The sequence below is a fragment of the Microcebus murinus genome, chromosome 1, assembly GCF_040939455.1.
Source record: "Microcebus murinus isolate Inina chromosome 1, M.murinus_Inina_mat1.0, whole genome shotgun sequence".
Taxonomy (NCBI): Eukaryota; Metazoa; Chordata; class Mammalia; order Primates; family Cheirogaleidae; genus Microcebus; species Microcebus murinus.
The window spans coordinates 21,758,116-21,777,096 of NC_134104.1; the positions used below are offsets into that span (position 1 = coordinate 21,758,116).

The 18,981-nt window shown below is 33.7% G+C and overlaps 1 protein-coding gene across 2 annotated transcripts in view; it reads right to left on the reverse strand.

Annotated features, from left to right (window-relative positions):
* NCAM2 (neural cell adhesion molecule 2) overlaps positions 1-18,981 on the reverse strand; it is a 503,392-nt gene that overhangs the window by 254,297 nt on the left and 230,114 nt on the right. The gene's annotated exons all lie outside the window — the stretch shown is intronic.

An 18,981-nucleotide genomic window follows, 5' to 3' on the forward strand; every position in this document is an offset into this window, starting at 1 on the left:
GTTTGTCTATGTACAAATAGTCTGGTAATAATCACAATTAAATAGTAAAGTATGCTGTGTGCTTCAATTTTCTCCCATGTAAGTATCAGTCCTCCCCCTACTGGTCTTCCTGGAGAGTTGCTATTTACACATCAGAAATATCCTCAGACCTTGCGCCCTTCTGTCCTTCTATTGCAAACATTCTACTTCTATGTCCTACCTTCACTTTGATCTTTCAGAATTAGATTGTCTTCCTCTCTCTCCTCTCTCTCTCTCTCTCTCTCTCTCCCTCTCTCTCTCTCTCTCTCTCTCAGTGGTTCTATCTCCCTCTCCCTCCACACTTCCTCTTTTTCCCTCTCCCTCCCTCCATCCCTCTCTCTCCCTCTTTTTCACTGTGCTGCTATACCTCATTTGGGGAATAATTATTTGTCTATATGGCCATATCTCTAATTAGAATGCAATTTGTGCTGAGAAAGGACAATGACTTATTCAGTTTATTAAACCCCGGAGTCTTTCTTGGAGTCTGGAACACTGCAGGCATCTATTACATTTCTTAAATAATGAATAAATACATTGGATGAATGAATTAAAAAGTTAATACATTTAAATCTAAATTTTCCAGATAAAAAGGTGCAACTCTATTCCTCACTTCCATCCCCAGGAAGGGGAGGGTAATTATTGTATGAATATTTTTTAAAGAGTTTCTAGAACCAAACCATTTTATTTGGATATCAGTTAAATAATGAAGGAACTAAATGTATCTGAATATGTTCTACTTGATAGATTGATTGTAAAGAAAGACGATTATTACTGTATCAGTGAGTTCTATAATAGGCTTCACAATCAAAATAACACCTTCACATATTCATTAATCTTTTTCATTCAAACATGTTATGTCTCATATAACAGAGCTGATTGTATAGAGGACAATTTTTTATACTTTAGTATTTTATTACTTAACAGTTCCTGAGTACCCTAACATAAGTGAAAAAAGTATTACCAGTACATATCAAAAACATATATCTTAAAATAGAACATTCACAGCCAAAAATACACATTGTATGACAAATAATTTTCAACATTATTTGCACAAGTTGCTTTTTAGCATAATTCAATGCGTGTTAATGTGTCCTGAACTTGTGATTTAAATTTCATGAATTAGTCCCTTTTGACACCAGTTCAAGGCATCTGAAAACTAAAGAGAACCCCAAACCAAAAGCAAGAGGAAGGTGCATGTGACTGAATTTCTCCCCAATACCTGATGTGGATTCCCCTCCTCATAATATGTGTGTGGATGTAGCTATCAAATAAAAATCAAAATCATGATATTTCTCATACATCTTTGGTTTCCAGGTTCCTGATTTTAATTTTTTGTACTGTTTTGCCTGCCAAAAACATCTAGGACATTGCTAGATTGCTTAAGTTCTTACCATCTCAATGCCAAGCAACCTACTCTAAGTATTGCCAAGAAGATTGTATAGGACATTTTATCTGGCTTCAAATGTACCTGAAGCTTTTGTATTCCATTTAGAATGAGGGATAAAATCATGTAAACAGTTTACTCCACTCTCCATTTAACTGATGGAAAAGAGTGCTTGGCTGTCAATTCTGGGATTACTCCAGTGAACAGCCTTTGTTCATAACCTCCAGAGAAATTTGGTTGTATTCCAATTCAATCCATCTCTTTCTTTTACAAGCCAAAGAGTTTATAGTTTAATGGAAATCCCTGACAAGTGGTTTCTGTTTTTCATGACTTGTTTATCAGAAATACTGGAATAGTACAAAGATCTCCTCCTACATACACAAAGCCCATAACAATGCCTCTTAGGACTGGGCATCCTAAATCACTGCAAAAATCCATTCTACTAAGGTAAATGATTAAGGTTAAAATGATGAATAGTTGCAGGGCAAATTTAGGAAAACCAAAGGAGGGAATTCACAATGATCTCAGCAAAGGTATCACTATTCTTGGTAAAGAATAGAAGATTCTTCCTTTTCTAGAATTACTGAGTATACACTATCCAAGATCACTGCTTTTCCAGCAATCTTTTATGAAACTGGACTTCCAGGGTATATAGCAACTCCTCTGGACAGTGAACACAGGAGGTTCCAACACAAATAAATGATTTCCCTTCTTCTAAAGGTCCATTAACAGGAGAGTACTTAAATGTATATATTTACAAGATACAATGGAACCATATTATAAATTGCTCTGTTGATTATATTTTGTGTGAGTCTCTGGATCCAGCATTAGGATCCATGGCACTCCTTAAGAAATGCATGTGATTGTAGAGGTGGAACTTTATGTTATACAAAAATTAGGAGTACTCTCTCCCAGGATCCAAGTGAGGGAGACTTTCTAACAATCAAGGGTGATTGACAGTCCATTGCAAAAACAACCTTGACAGAAATGGAGGACCTATCACCCTAAGTCATGTAAACTCACTGAGGTGGCCCCCTCATTCTAACACCCCTACACACACGTCATGCATATTTATCCTGCCTCAGAAGTATCCTGCTTCATTTCAGCTCTTTACACCTAGATGGAGCAAGTGAAAAAGTGAAATGAATTGAACAATATAATATGGCCAACTTTAGCAAATAGCATGGTAAGAAGAATATGGTCTGGATGACTGGTTATGGTCTAGTCTTTAAAGTCTACCTTTTCTGGGAAAAAAATGCTCCAGAGGAGGAAACATGAAAAGTATGTCAATTGATCAACATGTAATTTTCTGATCATCCACAAACATGAACTAGCTGTCAGATAAAAATCAAAGCTACAAATAACAGTTTCTATTACAGGCAATTGGCCTAGAATTCTGAGGAAGAGTTGTGAGTTTTTAGGAGCTTGAGGCTGACATCAGACCTGAATAAGATATTCTACCTTTGCCACATGAGAGCTGTACAGTTCAGTTAGCTTTCTGGATCTCTCATTGTTTCAGATTCTTCATCTGCAACGTGGCAGATGAATAGCACTTATGTGTATGACAAGTAGTCATATAATAATAATAATAATAATGATGATGTAGTGAGCTTGGTATAGTGTTTGATACAAAGTTTAAGATAAAAATATAGACCAACAAAACTTAATAAAATAAAATAAAAATTTGACTGTCTTGATTCTCATACTCCTGCAGTAGAACCTTTGTTTTGGTACTTGCTTTTCCAATAGATGTCTTGGTTTAACACATCTTTACATACTCCTTTTAGATTCTGAGAACTGGGCATTCTGAAAAGGTCTTGAATTTTATAATCCCTCTGAATTTTGGAATTTCTTGCATTCTCATATAACACAGAGGATATCTCACTGCAGTATGATGCCAAAGAACCTGAGAATATAACCACGAGTGTTATGTCTTAGAAATCTAGGCCAATTGCCTGCTGGATCCTAGAACACCAGTGTCTAAGCTGTTTTCCTTAGGTGGCTTAGAAATAATAAATATTTATTGTTATTCACAGTTATGGAGGTAATATCAAGAAACCAGCAAATTCTGGTGAGGGTTCCTTTCTTGGTTCATTGATGGGAACTTCTAGCTAAGTCCTCATATATTGAAAAGGGTGAGGCAACTCTCTAGAGTCTTTTTTTTTTTTTTTTTGAGACAGAGTCTTGCTTTGTCGCCCAGGCTAGAGTGAGTGCCATGGCATCAGCCTAGCTCACAGGAACCTCAAACTCCTGGGCTCAAGCAATCCTCCTGCCTAAGCCTCCCGAGTAGCTGGGACTACAGGCATGCGCCACCATACCCGGCTAATTTTTCTATATATATTAGTTGGCCAATTAATTTCTTTCTATTTATAGTAGAGATGGGATCTCGCTCTTGCTCAGGCTGGTTTCGAACTCCTGACCTCGAGCAATCCACCTGCCTCGGCCTCCCAGAGTGCTAGGATTACAGGCGTGAGCCACCATGCCTGGCCTCTAGAGTCTTTTTATAAGGAAATTAATTCCATTGATAAGGGCTTCACCTTCATGACCTAATCACCTCCCCAAGGCCCCACCTCCTAATACTATTAAATATAACAGTGGTAATTAAGTTTCAGCATATACATTTTGAAGGAGCACAAACATGCAGACCATAATACACTGTAAATAATATGTATTGAAGACTTATCATGTAAAGGAGGAATTGTTCTAAGTAATGTTAAGGATTACCAAAATGAGTCAGTTTCAGTTCAAATTGCTCAATGAATTTAGCAGGGAACATAAGACATACTCACCCGTGGTGATATTCAAGAAAGAACATGAGAATAGTGCATAAGCAAAATGTGATCATATTAAAAAGACTGGTGACAGCAATACTGGCAGAGTGCTGTAAAAGCACTTAAAAGAAGCAGTCCTGTGAGGCAGCTTTCTAGTAATTGAGCAATCAGGATTAGAGAGAAGGGAAAAGGAAAAGAGTACAATCAAAGACACAAGGAAGGAAAATAAATGGCCAGTTTTTAAGTAGTTTTCAGTACTGAGGAATTTGACAATTTGGAGACAGATTGTAGCAATGTTTCTAATACTATAACAATAGATAAGCATTAATATATAAATAGATGAAATGGAAGGCTTAGACCTGAGTAGTAGGATAATGATGTCCCTCCCCGCAAGGACAGGAAAGGCAAGAAATGAGGGGAAGGAGAGAGGGGGGAACAAAAGAAAGAGACAGATTGGGAGGTTTTTGACAGAGATGATTTTATTTTTACTTAAGTTGTTGTTGGCTACTATTATAGTTTATTCAATGCAATTTCTCAAGTGTTTAAGAATATAGTAAGAGCAGTAACAGTACACGGGTATGGAAAATAGCTTCATTTGCTTAATTGCTTGACATAAAATAGCATTATTACTTAAAACAGCAAGGAATTATATATGTATTCTTCTTTTATTTTATTTTGATTTCATTTGTGAAACGTTTTCCTGCATAGGTATCCTGTGTTTTGGCATCTTCTATAAATCAATTCAATATACTATATATTATATAATAAAATGTTGGGATTTTTATTTAAAGAAAAATATTTGGATAGCTAATAAAGCAAAGATGGTCATGGATTGTCTGTCATGGATAGACAAAGTTATCTGTTAACAATAATTCTAGTTTATGTATGTTAGATAGAGAACACTTAGATTTACCTAACGACATATGATCAAAATGAAAAAAAAAAATCACACCACATTTATTGCTTTCTTAGTAGGAAGAATAGATGAGCCAGATGTTAAAAAGAATCATGTGTTTAAGTTTAATCTAGTTCTGCACTAGTGGAGACATACTATCTTATAACCAATAAGCAATTATAATCATGTAATATTAGGATAGCTACAGAGAAAAATCTGTTAAAAATTGCTACAGAAAAAAAAAATACAGTATTAAAAATACAAGAAGGCCAGAAAGTGAATCGATTAAATAGCCATACATGTTCTAAGATCATCTTTATAATTTCACCAGATGAAATTTAATATATTTGATGACATACTCATAGTTAAGTGAAAGTTTGGAGTTGAAATTTTCTATTAGAGATAACAAACTGGTACTCAATGAATATACAGTATGGCCAGTAGAACTGTTTTGTTTGTCTCACAACATTGTTTTTTAAAAAACTGAATTTGAATTCCTTCTGAGACATCATTCACACTCAGGTTTGTTAAGATCTCTACCTTGCCTCTGCATTAATATCTATATCTACCATGTGTTGCATGTTATGTTTATACTTTATTTGGTTCTTTCTTTTCCTTTTGTAGAAAAAAATTAAGAAGGAAAAGGATGATCATCTTTCATGTATTTTTTAAAATGAACTTTTCATCAAATACAAACTTTGGACTCATATGGCATATGTGGTCACATTATATAAAATGTCAACTGGAAATTTTGTCCAATTTGCTAATGATTAATGGCAGTGAAACTCAGGGTTAAAGGAAGCATCTCCCTGCACAGCATGCATTAAAGCAGGACGAAAGTGCTTGTATTAAGTTTGATACAAATACAATTTTTCCTGGCATCCAGTTAGAATTTTGTCGACTCCAAGTGTACTTTTTTCCTTATAAGCTTTGTCTTGCCCAATTAGCTTTCAATGGTGCTTGAAATTCCCACTTGAAGTGCCTTATGTTGACCTGTCCATTTTAATCAAGTTAAATACTACCTGGGAGGAAGATATATTAGCTATCACTTAGGCACAAATTAGTCTATCTGAACCTATTACCACACATTATCAACCAACACAGAAGAGGGCCTGAGGGCAGTGGTTCTTGAAATCATTCAAATGCCAGACCATGAAGAGGAATGGTACACTTGGTGGTATACTTAATTCATTACTCTTAAAAACAATTAAATATATTTGGTTGTGCTAAATCAGATGTCATTTTATACTGCAATCTAATACAGTAGAAAAAAATCACAGATTTAAACAATTTAATAGAAGATAATTTTATTATGAATATTTCATTCATTTAAAATTTTAACAATTGTTCATACATTTTACCTGTGGAAAACATCTTGTTTCCTGCAGAGACACTCTGCTATAGACCTAAATAATAGGAATAAACAAATAAAAAAACCCCAGCAAATCTATAAGGGGATATTGATTGTCTGCTAAAGAAAGCACTCAATCTTCTTGATCTGAATAAGTCATTTATCGTAAGGCAGATCATTGTCTTTGTAAAAAATTATCAGGAAACAAAGAAAATGTAACTTTATGGAATGTACGCTATGGCTACAAGAAACATTTGAAGTTTAGAAATGTGAAAACATGTTTACACTATAACTGAAGATGCAGTTCTTAATGAGGAGCACTGATGATTTGCCCTGGTTGGGTAAGGAGTGAGGTGGGGGAGATGGATACTGTTTCAGTACCTTGGGGATAGAGCAGCCCTTCTGAACCACAGTTCAACATGAAAATTAAGCTCCAGCGCCCCAAGGTATTGTATGCAATATATTAACTTCTCTCATATGCATCAAGAATGGTATTAGCTACACACCATGCTTGAGAGAAATGAGAAAATAATTACTCAAATCATTTTCTATAAAATTTAATTCTCTTCTGAATCCCAGTTGAAAAGGCTGGGAAATAGAAGTGTTGACAAAAGAAATGATCATAGATGTAGGGAAAAAAATCAATATATTTTGAATTTATCTTCTAGGTAACATTATTAGTTTAACCACGTGACATTGTTATTATTATTACTACTATTCTTTACTCATAATCAGGAAAGACAGCTAGAAGATTACGGAGATATATAATAGCTTTTTCAAAAATTAGCATTACCTCACCTTCAAGATATTTTTCAAACCCATATAGTCGAACAACCTAGAATATACCTGGGCTTGGGATCTCAAAAATGTTTCCCAATAGGCAGAATGCTATTATTTAAGATGAAGTACAAGTTTAATCAGTCTTTGCTCCTAATTTGAAGGCAATGACATTTTGGCAAATGAAGAAATCCATAAATCTTAGTGTACTCTATTCATAAGTGAGCAAGGTCTCTTAAGCATGACAGTTTTTATTTTAGTCAAGGAACATTTAAAAGAACATTGACAGATTATAAAAGGGAAAAGTAATGTTACTCATTCATTTAATGATAGTTAAAATAAAATTATTTAAATGGTGAAACAATATTAATAATTAATTTGCTAACTAGAAAGCAAAAAACAGTGACTTAGAAATTATGATTCAGGTTACTTTTATATAACCACATCGTCTGAAGAAAGTTGAGAGATGAACTAAGCATATGGATCAGCAAGTTAATTAGACTCTTTCTTCTTGAATATTTATACCTATAAAGTGGAAATAATACTATCTTCGTTCATCTCATGGAAGAATTCCCTGCACAAATGAAAATTATTTATAGCATACATATATATTTATATTTAATTGAATTGATAAAAACACATCGTGTGTGTCACACACAGACACACACACAAATGCCTCTTCTCCCCCATTCTTTCATCTCTCTGTCTATGCCTTCCACCAAGTGTAGAATTGTAGTGTAGAAGTGTAGTGTAGAAGTGTAGTGTAGTGTAGAAGTGTAAAGTCAGTTTAAACTCTTATATTAAATGAAATGGAAGGAAGGAAGGACCGAGGAAGGAAGAGAGGGAGGAAGGAAGGGAGTAAGAAAGAAAGAAGGAAAGAAAAAAAGGAAAAAAGAAAAAAAAAAGGTCTGTTTGCAGTGATGAGTATTAGTAGAAAAAATTCTCCTCCAGGCTAAAAAATATGCCTCTTATTACGAAAAAATCATAGAAAGTGTGTACTGGGCAATGGAAATAAAACAGGTGTGAATAGAAATGAATGTGCATTTTTTCATACTTTTAATACCATAATTACATGGCAATATGAATCTACATGAGCAAACGCTGGTTAAGATAACCAATATGATTATATGGTAACTCATTTCATTCAACACAAAGTTCCTTGCTGGATAAAAAATAATTCATCATAAATTACAAAGTGGTTATATTTCACTTTCACAGTAATAATTTTAGGACTACCTGCATAGACTTTCACTCACTGAAGCATAATAAGTGGAATGCAGATGTTCCAGAATAAAATGAATTTTAAACTTTTAAATTTCAAAATTCCATTTTGGATTTTTCTAGTTAATGGATTTCCCTGAAATAGTCCCAAAAGAACTAAAATCTCTCTGTTTCATTATTCAATATATTAAACTCTGCTATAGAGAGAATGCAATAGAAAGGTGCCTATAATTCACACACTAGCCACCCACCTCCTATATTGTTTTAGAATTTTTAGTTTCCTTATTCACAAATTAAGTTTGAAATCATTGTATTCCAAAAGGCAGGAGAAGATAATGACTAACAGCATTCTCAGAAGTTTCAAAAATTCATCTTTAAATTTAAAAATTTTAACCAAATATTGAGAGGAAGGAAATTACATTGGCTTGACCACCAATATTTCATTGATGTATTTTGTTTCTTTTCACTCGGTGTGATTATTGTGACTATCTAGAAAATGCAGGTAAGAATAAAGGTAGGAAAAATAAGTAAGAAAAAGAAAAAAAAAACTTGCAGATTTATGTGAAATTTGGGTGTTATTACCAAAAACACCCAAGCGTATGACAAAATTAATTTATATAATATGACAGCTATCATTCTATCATTACATATATTTTTTTAATTTACAAACATATTTCTGTAGTAGCATATCTATATGCAAAGCTATCTTCATCTTTCTATATTTCTATCTCTCCCTGATCTATCTATCTTCCATACTATATTATCTATTTCAGCATATTAAATTACCCCAAACATAATAATCTAAAACAACAAATAGTCATCTCACAGTTCCTGTAGATCAAGAATTCAAGAATGGCTTATCTGGGTGGTTCTGGCTAGGGTCTTTTAAAAGGCAAAAGATTTATATGATCTGAAGAGAAACCAGAGTATAGGCTAGGGTCCTTTGTGTTCTTATAGTCAGGATGTCACCTGGGCAATTCACTTCCAAGATCACGCACTTATGTGAGTGGTGGCAAGAAACTTCCATTTCTGGTCACATGAAACTCTACGTGGGTTCTTTGAGAGTTCTTATGACATGGCAGGTAATTTCCCCAAAAGTGAGGGAACCAAGACAAAGTAAATGAAAAGGAACACTCAGTACTTTTTATCACCTTGTCTCCAAAACAGCACACTGCCATTTCATCTCTAATCCATTTGTCAAAAGTGAGTCACTAAGTATAATCTACACCAGAAGAGAAGGGAATTAGGTTACATCATTTGAAAAGAAAGGTATCAAAGAATTTATGGACATATTTTAAAACCATCACATATATTACCTGTCAGCCATATCATATCCACCTACTTATCTTCCTTCCTTTTTATCTCTTACCAAACATCTACCATTTACTTCTCTATCATCCTCCTATCTCTCTTCTACCATTCACCTAACTTTCTCTCTCTCTCTCTCTCAAAAGAGAAAGAAAGAATTCAATTGAGGAGTTAATAAGAAAAGTATCTGAGAAATAAAAGTATAAAATAAATAAATTATGAGCCATAGTATTTGCAACATAATTTTTGGAGAGTGGTGCAGTGGAATACTTAGACACATATAGAAAAAGGAAATAACTTACCAAAAGAAAAAAATGAGGGTCTTACATATATGCAATCAGTCAGATATAAATATACAACATAATAAAACTGAAAAACTTCACAGAATCACGAGGGAGTTAGTCATTGGTTATCTCAGGCATGGAAGTGGTGAGTGCAGTAAACAGAGAAGGGTTCAATGATTGGTAATAGTTGACCTCTGAATGAAGAATAGGTGATTTAGGGAGAGAAAGGAATCTAGCCAGAGAGAATAGCGAAAGGTTGGAAAGATGCAGGTGCATGCAATTTTGTGGTGATGAAACTTGTAAGGAGTGGTACCAGATATGTCTCAACACCCTCAATCCTCTAGTCACTGCAGGAGGTAGCCTCCTTGCATACAGGTTATTCTCAACCTTAAATGGTGATTGGAAGAATTTTGATGACTTCTAGCTCTGTGTCACTAAAGAGGCATGTAACTTTTCATAGATTCATTTCAAAGGAACAGTTGGAAAGACAGATATCCAATGAAACTAATGGATATCACAATGAAATACTGTGATAGAGGATGTCCTTGTTTTTTTGTTGCTGTTTATATATAATTTGGGCGTTTAATATAGAACGTATATGCTAAACCCAACCCAAAATATAATATGTATATTTTTGCCTGAGATCTAAATTAAATATTCTTCTAAGGAGGAAAAGCATCAAGGTTTTTGAGATTTTAAAATAAGGGTATCAGAATCCGCACAGATTTTGTATTGCATTTGACTTCAATTTGTCAAATTTAAGCTAACTAAATATTTCAAGCCACTATGGTTTTTGGCATTTCTACTCCTTCCACTATTTTTTCCTTCTAGGGAGAAATAAAAGGTTTCCTTTCATATTAAAGTAATTTCATTGTTTTGACTGTCTAGCTGAAGCTTTTAGGAGATGCAAAAAAATACAGTACTCTGTGTTCCTTGTTCTAGGACTTTATACCAACCTAAATCTGTCTCACCTTATTCAGGCAAGCAAATACCCTTCCTAATCTAGACCAATGGTTATCACCTCTGGTTGCCCATTAGATCACATTGGAAGGTTTTAAAATTTAACAATGCTTGGGTCCCATCCAAGAACAACTGAACCATAATTTAAATGAAAAGATATAGACATTAGAAAAAAAATTCCCCAGGTGATTTTTTACATGCATTTTAAAACTAGGACCACTGCTCTTTGTCTTTTTCATGCTATAACCTTATTATTTTTAATTTATAGTCTTTTTTCCTTAAATAGGACCAAAGCATTATTCTTTCTGTCATGAGTTTTTCAAATACATACATGTATGTTTTAGGAGCTGTTCTAGTGGAAAAGCTATGGATTTGTAAGCCGTTTATATTTCTACCTTCTAAGCAGTGTTTGAGTGTGGGAAAATGGCTTGGAAATCTTTTCAGAAGGATGGATGGTCTCAGGTATTCCTCAAGCTAGGTAGTCAGGTTAGTCTACTACTATGGGCACCAATTCAGGACAAGATGTCATGAGTAACTCAAAGGTAGCCAACTGTAACATGGAAAATAGCTTTGAAGGCTTACTTCTCAACATATCTTAAGTGTAAAATAAATTTTTACCAACTGGTTAGCCCAAGCATGCCTGGACTTCTTAAAACCCAAAATCTGAAAAAGAGTAATACAGCACCAAACACATTTCAATCAGTAATAATTGAATCTCCTCTAAACTTTATGAGCTATAATATTTCCCCTACAAAAAATGTAATAGTATTTTATGATTTTTTTCAAGGTGTAACTCTCTTTCTCAGATGGCCTGGAACATATCTATGCATTTTAATTTATTTCTTCCTGTAGTTCTAAGACTTTTGCTCTTTATTAATAGAAATACTGAACCTCTGGGACATCGAGTTTCGCACAACCACTGCCTGCGCTGACATCATTTTATTTCTTTGGTTCTTAAAACCTTGCAAGTGGCCGGGCGCTGTGGCTCACGCCTGTAATCCTAGCTCTCTGGGAGGCCGAGACGGGCGGATTGCTCAAGGTCAGGAGTTCAAAACCAGCCTGAGCAAGAGCGAGACCCCGTCTCTACTATAAATAGAAAGAAATTAATTGGCCAACTGATATATATATAAAAAAAAAAAATTAGCCGGGCATGGTGGCGCATGCCTGTAGTCCCAGCTACTCGGGAGGCTGAGGCAGAAGGATCACTCGAGCCCAGGAGTTTGAGGTTGCTGTGAGCTAGGCTGACGCCACGGCACTCACTCTAGCCTGGACAACAAAGTGAGACTCTGTCTCAAAAAAAAAAAAAAAAAAAAAAAAAAAAAAAAACCTTGCAAGTGTCTGCCCTATGGGTTTTCTGTATCTCTTTTAAGATTCCCTTCTTCATCTCACAATTAATAACCTATATGTATGGAGTATTAATTTAAGTATTTACAATACCTTAGCTGATAGTTCATCTGATTTTATTTTTTAAAATAAGAGGGTCTAAAATACACAGTGAACAACTATCTTTCTCATATATATTTTTTCTTCAGTCATTTTCCTACTATTCTCATTTATTCTCTGATTGGCAAAGTTTCACTCATTTGCCATACACCTCTTTCTCTCCATAACAATTCCAAAAGCCTTACCTCCTGCTTAAATACTAAGAACAAAGAAGAGAAATTTGAAATCATTATAACAAAGAGATATGTGTATTCCCATATTCATCACAGCATTATTCATAATAGATAAGATATGGCAGCAATTTCTGTAGCCATTATCAGATGAAGGGATAAAGAAAAACATGCTATATATACTCAATGGAATGCTATTCAGCCTAAAAAAATAAAATAAAAAAAAAAACAAGAAGAAAATTCTGTCATTTGTGACAACATGGATGAACCTGGAGGCTACTATGCTATGTGAATTAAACCAGGTAAAGAGACATATACTACATGATCTCACAGCAAAAAAAGTCGAATAAATACAAGTAGAGGGTACAATGAAGGTAACCAGGGTTTGGGGGAGACAGGTGGTTGGGGAAAGGGGAGATATTGATGAAAGGGAACAAAGTTTCAGTTAGACAGGAAGAATATGCTTTCAAGATGTATTGCACAGATTATCAACTATAATAAATAATAATGCATTGTACATTCTGAAATTGTAAATGAATTGATTTTAAATGTTTTTAGTACAAAAAATGATAAGTATGTGAGGTGATGGATTTGCTAATTAGCTGATTTAATGATTCCATGAGATACACATATATCAAAATGTCTTAGTTTACCCTATAAATATATATAATTATCTGTCAATTAAAATATTATAAATAAAAGTTAAAATAGAAAATAGAGATTTTTTTTGAAAAATCAAATAACTGGTTAACATTTGTCTATGTACTTTTCATATACTACCTTGTATTCTATCACCCAATATAGTTTGAGGAATTAATGGGTATTCAACAATTGTAGTGTAATGGCTGACTGAATGTATGAGACAATTTCTATGGTTTTATTTTGAGATCCATTATTTTATTGTTTTCTGAATTTTTATTTGATTATATTAGCCTGCAAGCTCTCAAAATAGATTTGTAGCTAGGGTTTATTTTACAATTACCAGGATTCTTCTTCACGCTTATACTATCAATTAGTGTAGAGGCTAAATAATGAAGGCAGCTTTTTAACTTTCAAGATCAAATTTCATTGATCAAAAACACAGCATTAACATGGTGCTCAGAAGTATGCAACTTTTGTACCAAACCATAGATTATGTTTAAAAAAATGAATCAGAGACTTGGTTTCAGTTCTTTAAATTACCTGGAATAAACTCTTTACAACTTGGCATAGGTTTCACATGAATGGAGTTGGCAAAATTTCTTGGACTGCTTGCCATTAGACCCCTTTCCAACATCTGTCCTACTGAAGTGGGGTAAAGCACATGCAATCTGCACTGAATAAATCTAGGTTACACAGTGTGAACTCCATTGCACATTCTCAGTGAGCCTGGCCAAAACAATCAGCATGTATTTATTTAATTCCATAATTTACAAACTATGGAAATTAAAATTTTGTATTCTATATAGATTCAAACTGGGAATATAGTATATAATATTTAGAATGGTTTAGAAAAAGTATCTTTTTCTTATAGATAAATCATCAGGAACTTAAGATTTTTTAAGGTCAGTAGAAATATTTTTTTAAAACACAGCATGTTTTCACAAAGCATTTTTGTTTCTTGGTTTTTTTTTTTTTGACATTTGAAATGTCAGATGACTTTCTGTTTTTAACTGAATGTGTCTGGAACACATACTGGTCCAAAATGTATTTTGAATTTATTAATAACACTTTACAAATGGAAACTATTATAGTTTTCAAGATACTTCCAGATGCTATATATAATTTAGTCTTATAGGAGATCTGGTCCTAGCAATTTTAACTATACAATAATAATACTACTAATAATACTCTTTTAAACACCACTACCACCAATAGTAATAATTGAGACATTTATTTGGTACTTATTTTTACCAAAGACTGTTCTAAATTTTTTGTAAAGATTAATTCTCACAATCCTGTGAGGTAGATATAATTATCTCCATGTTTTTTCCAATGACAATTGAAGCATAGAAGATAAATAACTGGCCCAAATTCACTATGAACCCTTAACATATGCTATTTATCTGGGGCAAAGTTTCATCTTAATTGATATGGGTATTCCTCAGATACTTCACTGGAGTTCACAGAAAGAAAATATGATATGATGATATAAAATAAACCTTATGAACTATTAGAAAATTCAAAATTTTTCCAGGAGACTAAATTTTCCAGAAGACTACATTGTCCCTCCGAGATGTTGGGTAATTTCACTAGAGACAATTTAAGTAATTAGTGACAGAACAAAAACCAGGAACTGGGTTAAGTAAACTTTCCACCCACCATTAAAGCTCTCAGATTAAAAAGTAGCTGGAATTGATAAATGAATTTAGTAAAGTCTAAGGATATAAAATCATACACACAAATTAGAGGCATTCCTATATGCCAATAACAGTCAAATTGAGAACCAAATCAAAAACTCAATACTTTTCATAATAGCAACAAAGAAAATAAAGTTCCTAGGAATATACTTAACTAAGGAGGTAAAAGATCTCTACACGGAGAACTCTGAAACACTGAGGAAGGAAACAGCAGAGGAAATAAACGGATGGAAATCCAACCATGCTCATGGGTCGGCAGACTCAACATTGTTAAAATGTCTGTACTACCCAAACTGATTTATAGATTCAATGCAATCCCTATTAAAATCCCAACATCATTTTTCACAGATATAGAAAAAATACTTTTATACTTCGTATGGAACCAGAGAAGACTCTGTATATCAAAAGCAATTCTAGGCAATTAAAACTAAATGTGGGGTATCAATATGCCAGATTTCAAACTATACTAGAAAGCTGTAGTATTTAAATCAGTTTGGTATTGGCACAAAAATAGGAATATTGATCAGTGGAATAGAACTGAGAACCATGATATAAAGCCATCCTCATATAACCATCTAATCTTCAACAAAGCAGACAAAAACATTCACTGGGGAAAAGAATCCTTATTCAATAAATGGTTCTGGGAGAACTGCATAGCCACTAATAGAAGGCTGAAGCAGGATCCACACCTTTTACCTCTCACAAAAATCAACTCACGCTGGGTAACAGACATAAACTTAAGGTATGAAACTATTAGAATTCTAGAGGAAAATGTTGGAAACACTCTCCTAGACATTGGCCTAGCCAAAGAATTTATGAAGACGACCCCAAAGGCAATCACAGCAGCAACGAAAATAAATAAATAGGACCTGATCAAACTAAAAAGCTTCTGCACAGCCAAAGAAACAGTCATGACAGCAAACAGACAGCCTACAGAATGGGAGAAAATTTTCGCATCCTACACATCTGAGAAGGGGCCGATAACTAGAATCTACTTAGAACTCATGAAAATCAGTAAGAAAAAATCAAACAACCCTATCAAAAAGTGGCCAAAGGACATGAACAGAAACTTTTCAAAAGAAGACAGAATAATAGCTAACAAACATATGAAAAAATGAAAATGAAAAAATGCTCAACATCTCTAATCATCAGGGAAATGGAAATCAAAACCACCATGAGATATCACTTATCTCCAGTAAGAATTGCCTTAATCAAAAAGTCCCAAAACAATAAATGTTGGAGTGGATGTGGAGAGATAGGGACACTCCTACACTGCTGGTGAGACTGCAAATTAGTTCAACCTCTGTGGAAAGCAATATGGAGATACCTTAAAGCGATCAAGTAGATCTACCATTTGATCCAGCAATTCTACTACTGGGTATCTACCCAAAAGATCAAATGACACTCTACAAAAAAGACACCTGCACTCGAATGTTTATCACAGCACAATTCACAATTGCAAAGCTGTGGAAACAACCCAAGTGCCCATCAATTCATGGATTAATGGATTATGTGGATTAATGAAAATATGGTATATGTATACCACAGAGTACTATTCAGCTCTAAGAAATAACGGTCATATAGCACATCTTGTATTTTCCTGGATAGAGTTGGAACCCATACTACTAAGTGAAATATCCCAAGAATGGAAAAACAAGCACCACATATACTCACCAGCAAATTGTTATTAACTGATCAGCACCTAAGTAGACACATAGGAATTACATTTATTGGTTATTGAGTGGGTGGGAGAGGGGAGGAGGGGGCGGGTATATACATACACAATGAGTGAGATGTGCACCGTCTGCGGGATAGTCACACTTGAAGCTCAGACTTGTGGGAGGAATGGGGACAAAGGCATTATACACAACTTTAACATTTGTACCCCCATAATATGATAAAATAAAATATTAACAAAAAAGTAGAATAATTAAGTAGCCTTTCCTCTGGCTTGATAGCCAACTGTCTTAAACAGGTTTCAAGTTTCCTTTCACAAACAATTCATGCAAAATTGCTGCTTTTGCTTTTAAAAATATTTTAACAAAATAATCTGATATATTTTTGCATGAGAATATTATTTTAGTAGTTAAAAATTTATAAACTTTTGTGAGAAAATATATTTGTGCTTTTGAACATTACTTTTTAAGTATATATGCCACCACCAGAGGGATAGTTGATGGTCTATAAATGGTTAAAAGTAATCTTGAGTAATCTTGAGCATTTCACAAGTCCTTTTTTAAAAAGTTTTAATTTTAAGCTTGTTTTTAACACTTCTTCAGTAGAGAAATTTTATAACATTAAAAATATGTATTTTGCTCAAACACAACTTCCTAGAATAAACAGAAGGTAGATGATAATATATCATTATGTATATGATACTGTCCTTGTGTTTGTGTATGTGTGTAAGTTTTTGTGAGTGTCAGAGTGACAGAGAAACAGTGGGGAAGAGAGAGAGAGAAGTGATTAATTATCCTAAGGTGACTGCTGTTGGGAAGAAAATATACTTCAAATTACGTAACAGAATTAGCATTTTAATATACATATGTGTATGTATACATGTGTATGTACATATACATATGTGTGTATATACATACACACAGTATTTTTAAATATCTCTGATCTTAATATTTAAAATGCTAGTCCATCAATATTCACCTGGGCTCAAGCAATACTCCTGCCTCAGCCTCCCAAGCAGCTAGGAATACTACTTAAAAGTTTTAAAGGATGATTATTTGGTCAAAATGATGCCTTCTAGTTCAATGCTAAAAAATAGAAAGTCCTAACTTTTATTATAATAATATCACCCTAGCATTGAACAATTCTGAGGGATGGACATGCTTGAGGCTCTGAGTTGGGTAGGGCAAAGGCAATATAAGTAACCTATACATTTGTACCCCGTAATATGTTGAAGTTTAAAAACTAATAATAATTAAAAATAAATAAAGGAATATCTAATTATATCTTTAAAATTTATAAACTTTTGGGAGGGAATTTTTATTAACATTGTTGGTTTCAAAGGGCCATACCCTATGTAGAGATTAGCCATCCTCTTTGTAACCCAGCAATGGACTGGTTACCTGCTGTTTCTTCCATCAATCACATTTTTTTCCCTCTTAAAATTGTCTGCTGAAGATACCTCCTTGTTGAGCATTGCATGAAGATGGTTGCAGAGGGAGGCACTCTTTCCCTTTCCACATAGAATCATTATATATTTTTTTAACATGGGTTGCAAATGCCTCAGAGAAAAATTCCTCGCCAACCCTTTTATCATCAGACTTGCCCAACATCTGAAATTACAGTTTGCATAAATGTTTAATTTAAAAAATAAACATTCTAGAGTCAAACCTAAGGGAGATGAGGGAGCTGTGTGTCTCTATCTCTTGTACAATGTCAATCCTCCAGTTTATTGCTATATAAATGCTGACAACATTATGAAATATTCTCATGTGAAGGAAATTGAAAATCTAATTTCATTTAGTCCAATTGTATCTAGAGATTACAAATGCTTCCATTATCTGCTGTAATGACCCACAGAGGGGAATTGCTCTGAGAAGATTACGCCATATGATTGAAGCCTTTATCATTATTTTAATACCTATTTGAGGATCTGCCACTTTGCAACCTCAGAAAATTGAGGTAAACAACTCTCTGAACTTCCAGTTGATTATGTCAGTGGAAAATGGCTATCTTATTACAACTCTTTACAAGAAAGAATATCACTCTAATGTTTGTTACCAAAATGACTAAAGATTCCATTTTTACATGTTTTACTCTCTTGAAAAGTGCTTTGATGTAAGCCTGAGTTAACACTAATGTTAAGAAAAAAATTGAAACACCCCATTCTATATAACTGAGAACAAAAACTTATTTTTAAATAATTTTTCCATGAAAAATAAAATATTTATGGTCATAAATATGTCTAATATTTCATCTCTCATAGTTTCATATAAAATAATGTATTTTATCTTCTATAATCTTTATGCTTAAAAATATATCCTACTCTACAATTAAAAGGTAAAGTAATGCAATTTGCCAAATTTCTAATGATTAGTGTTATGTA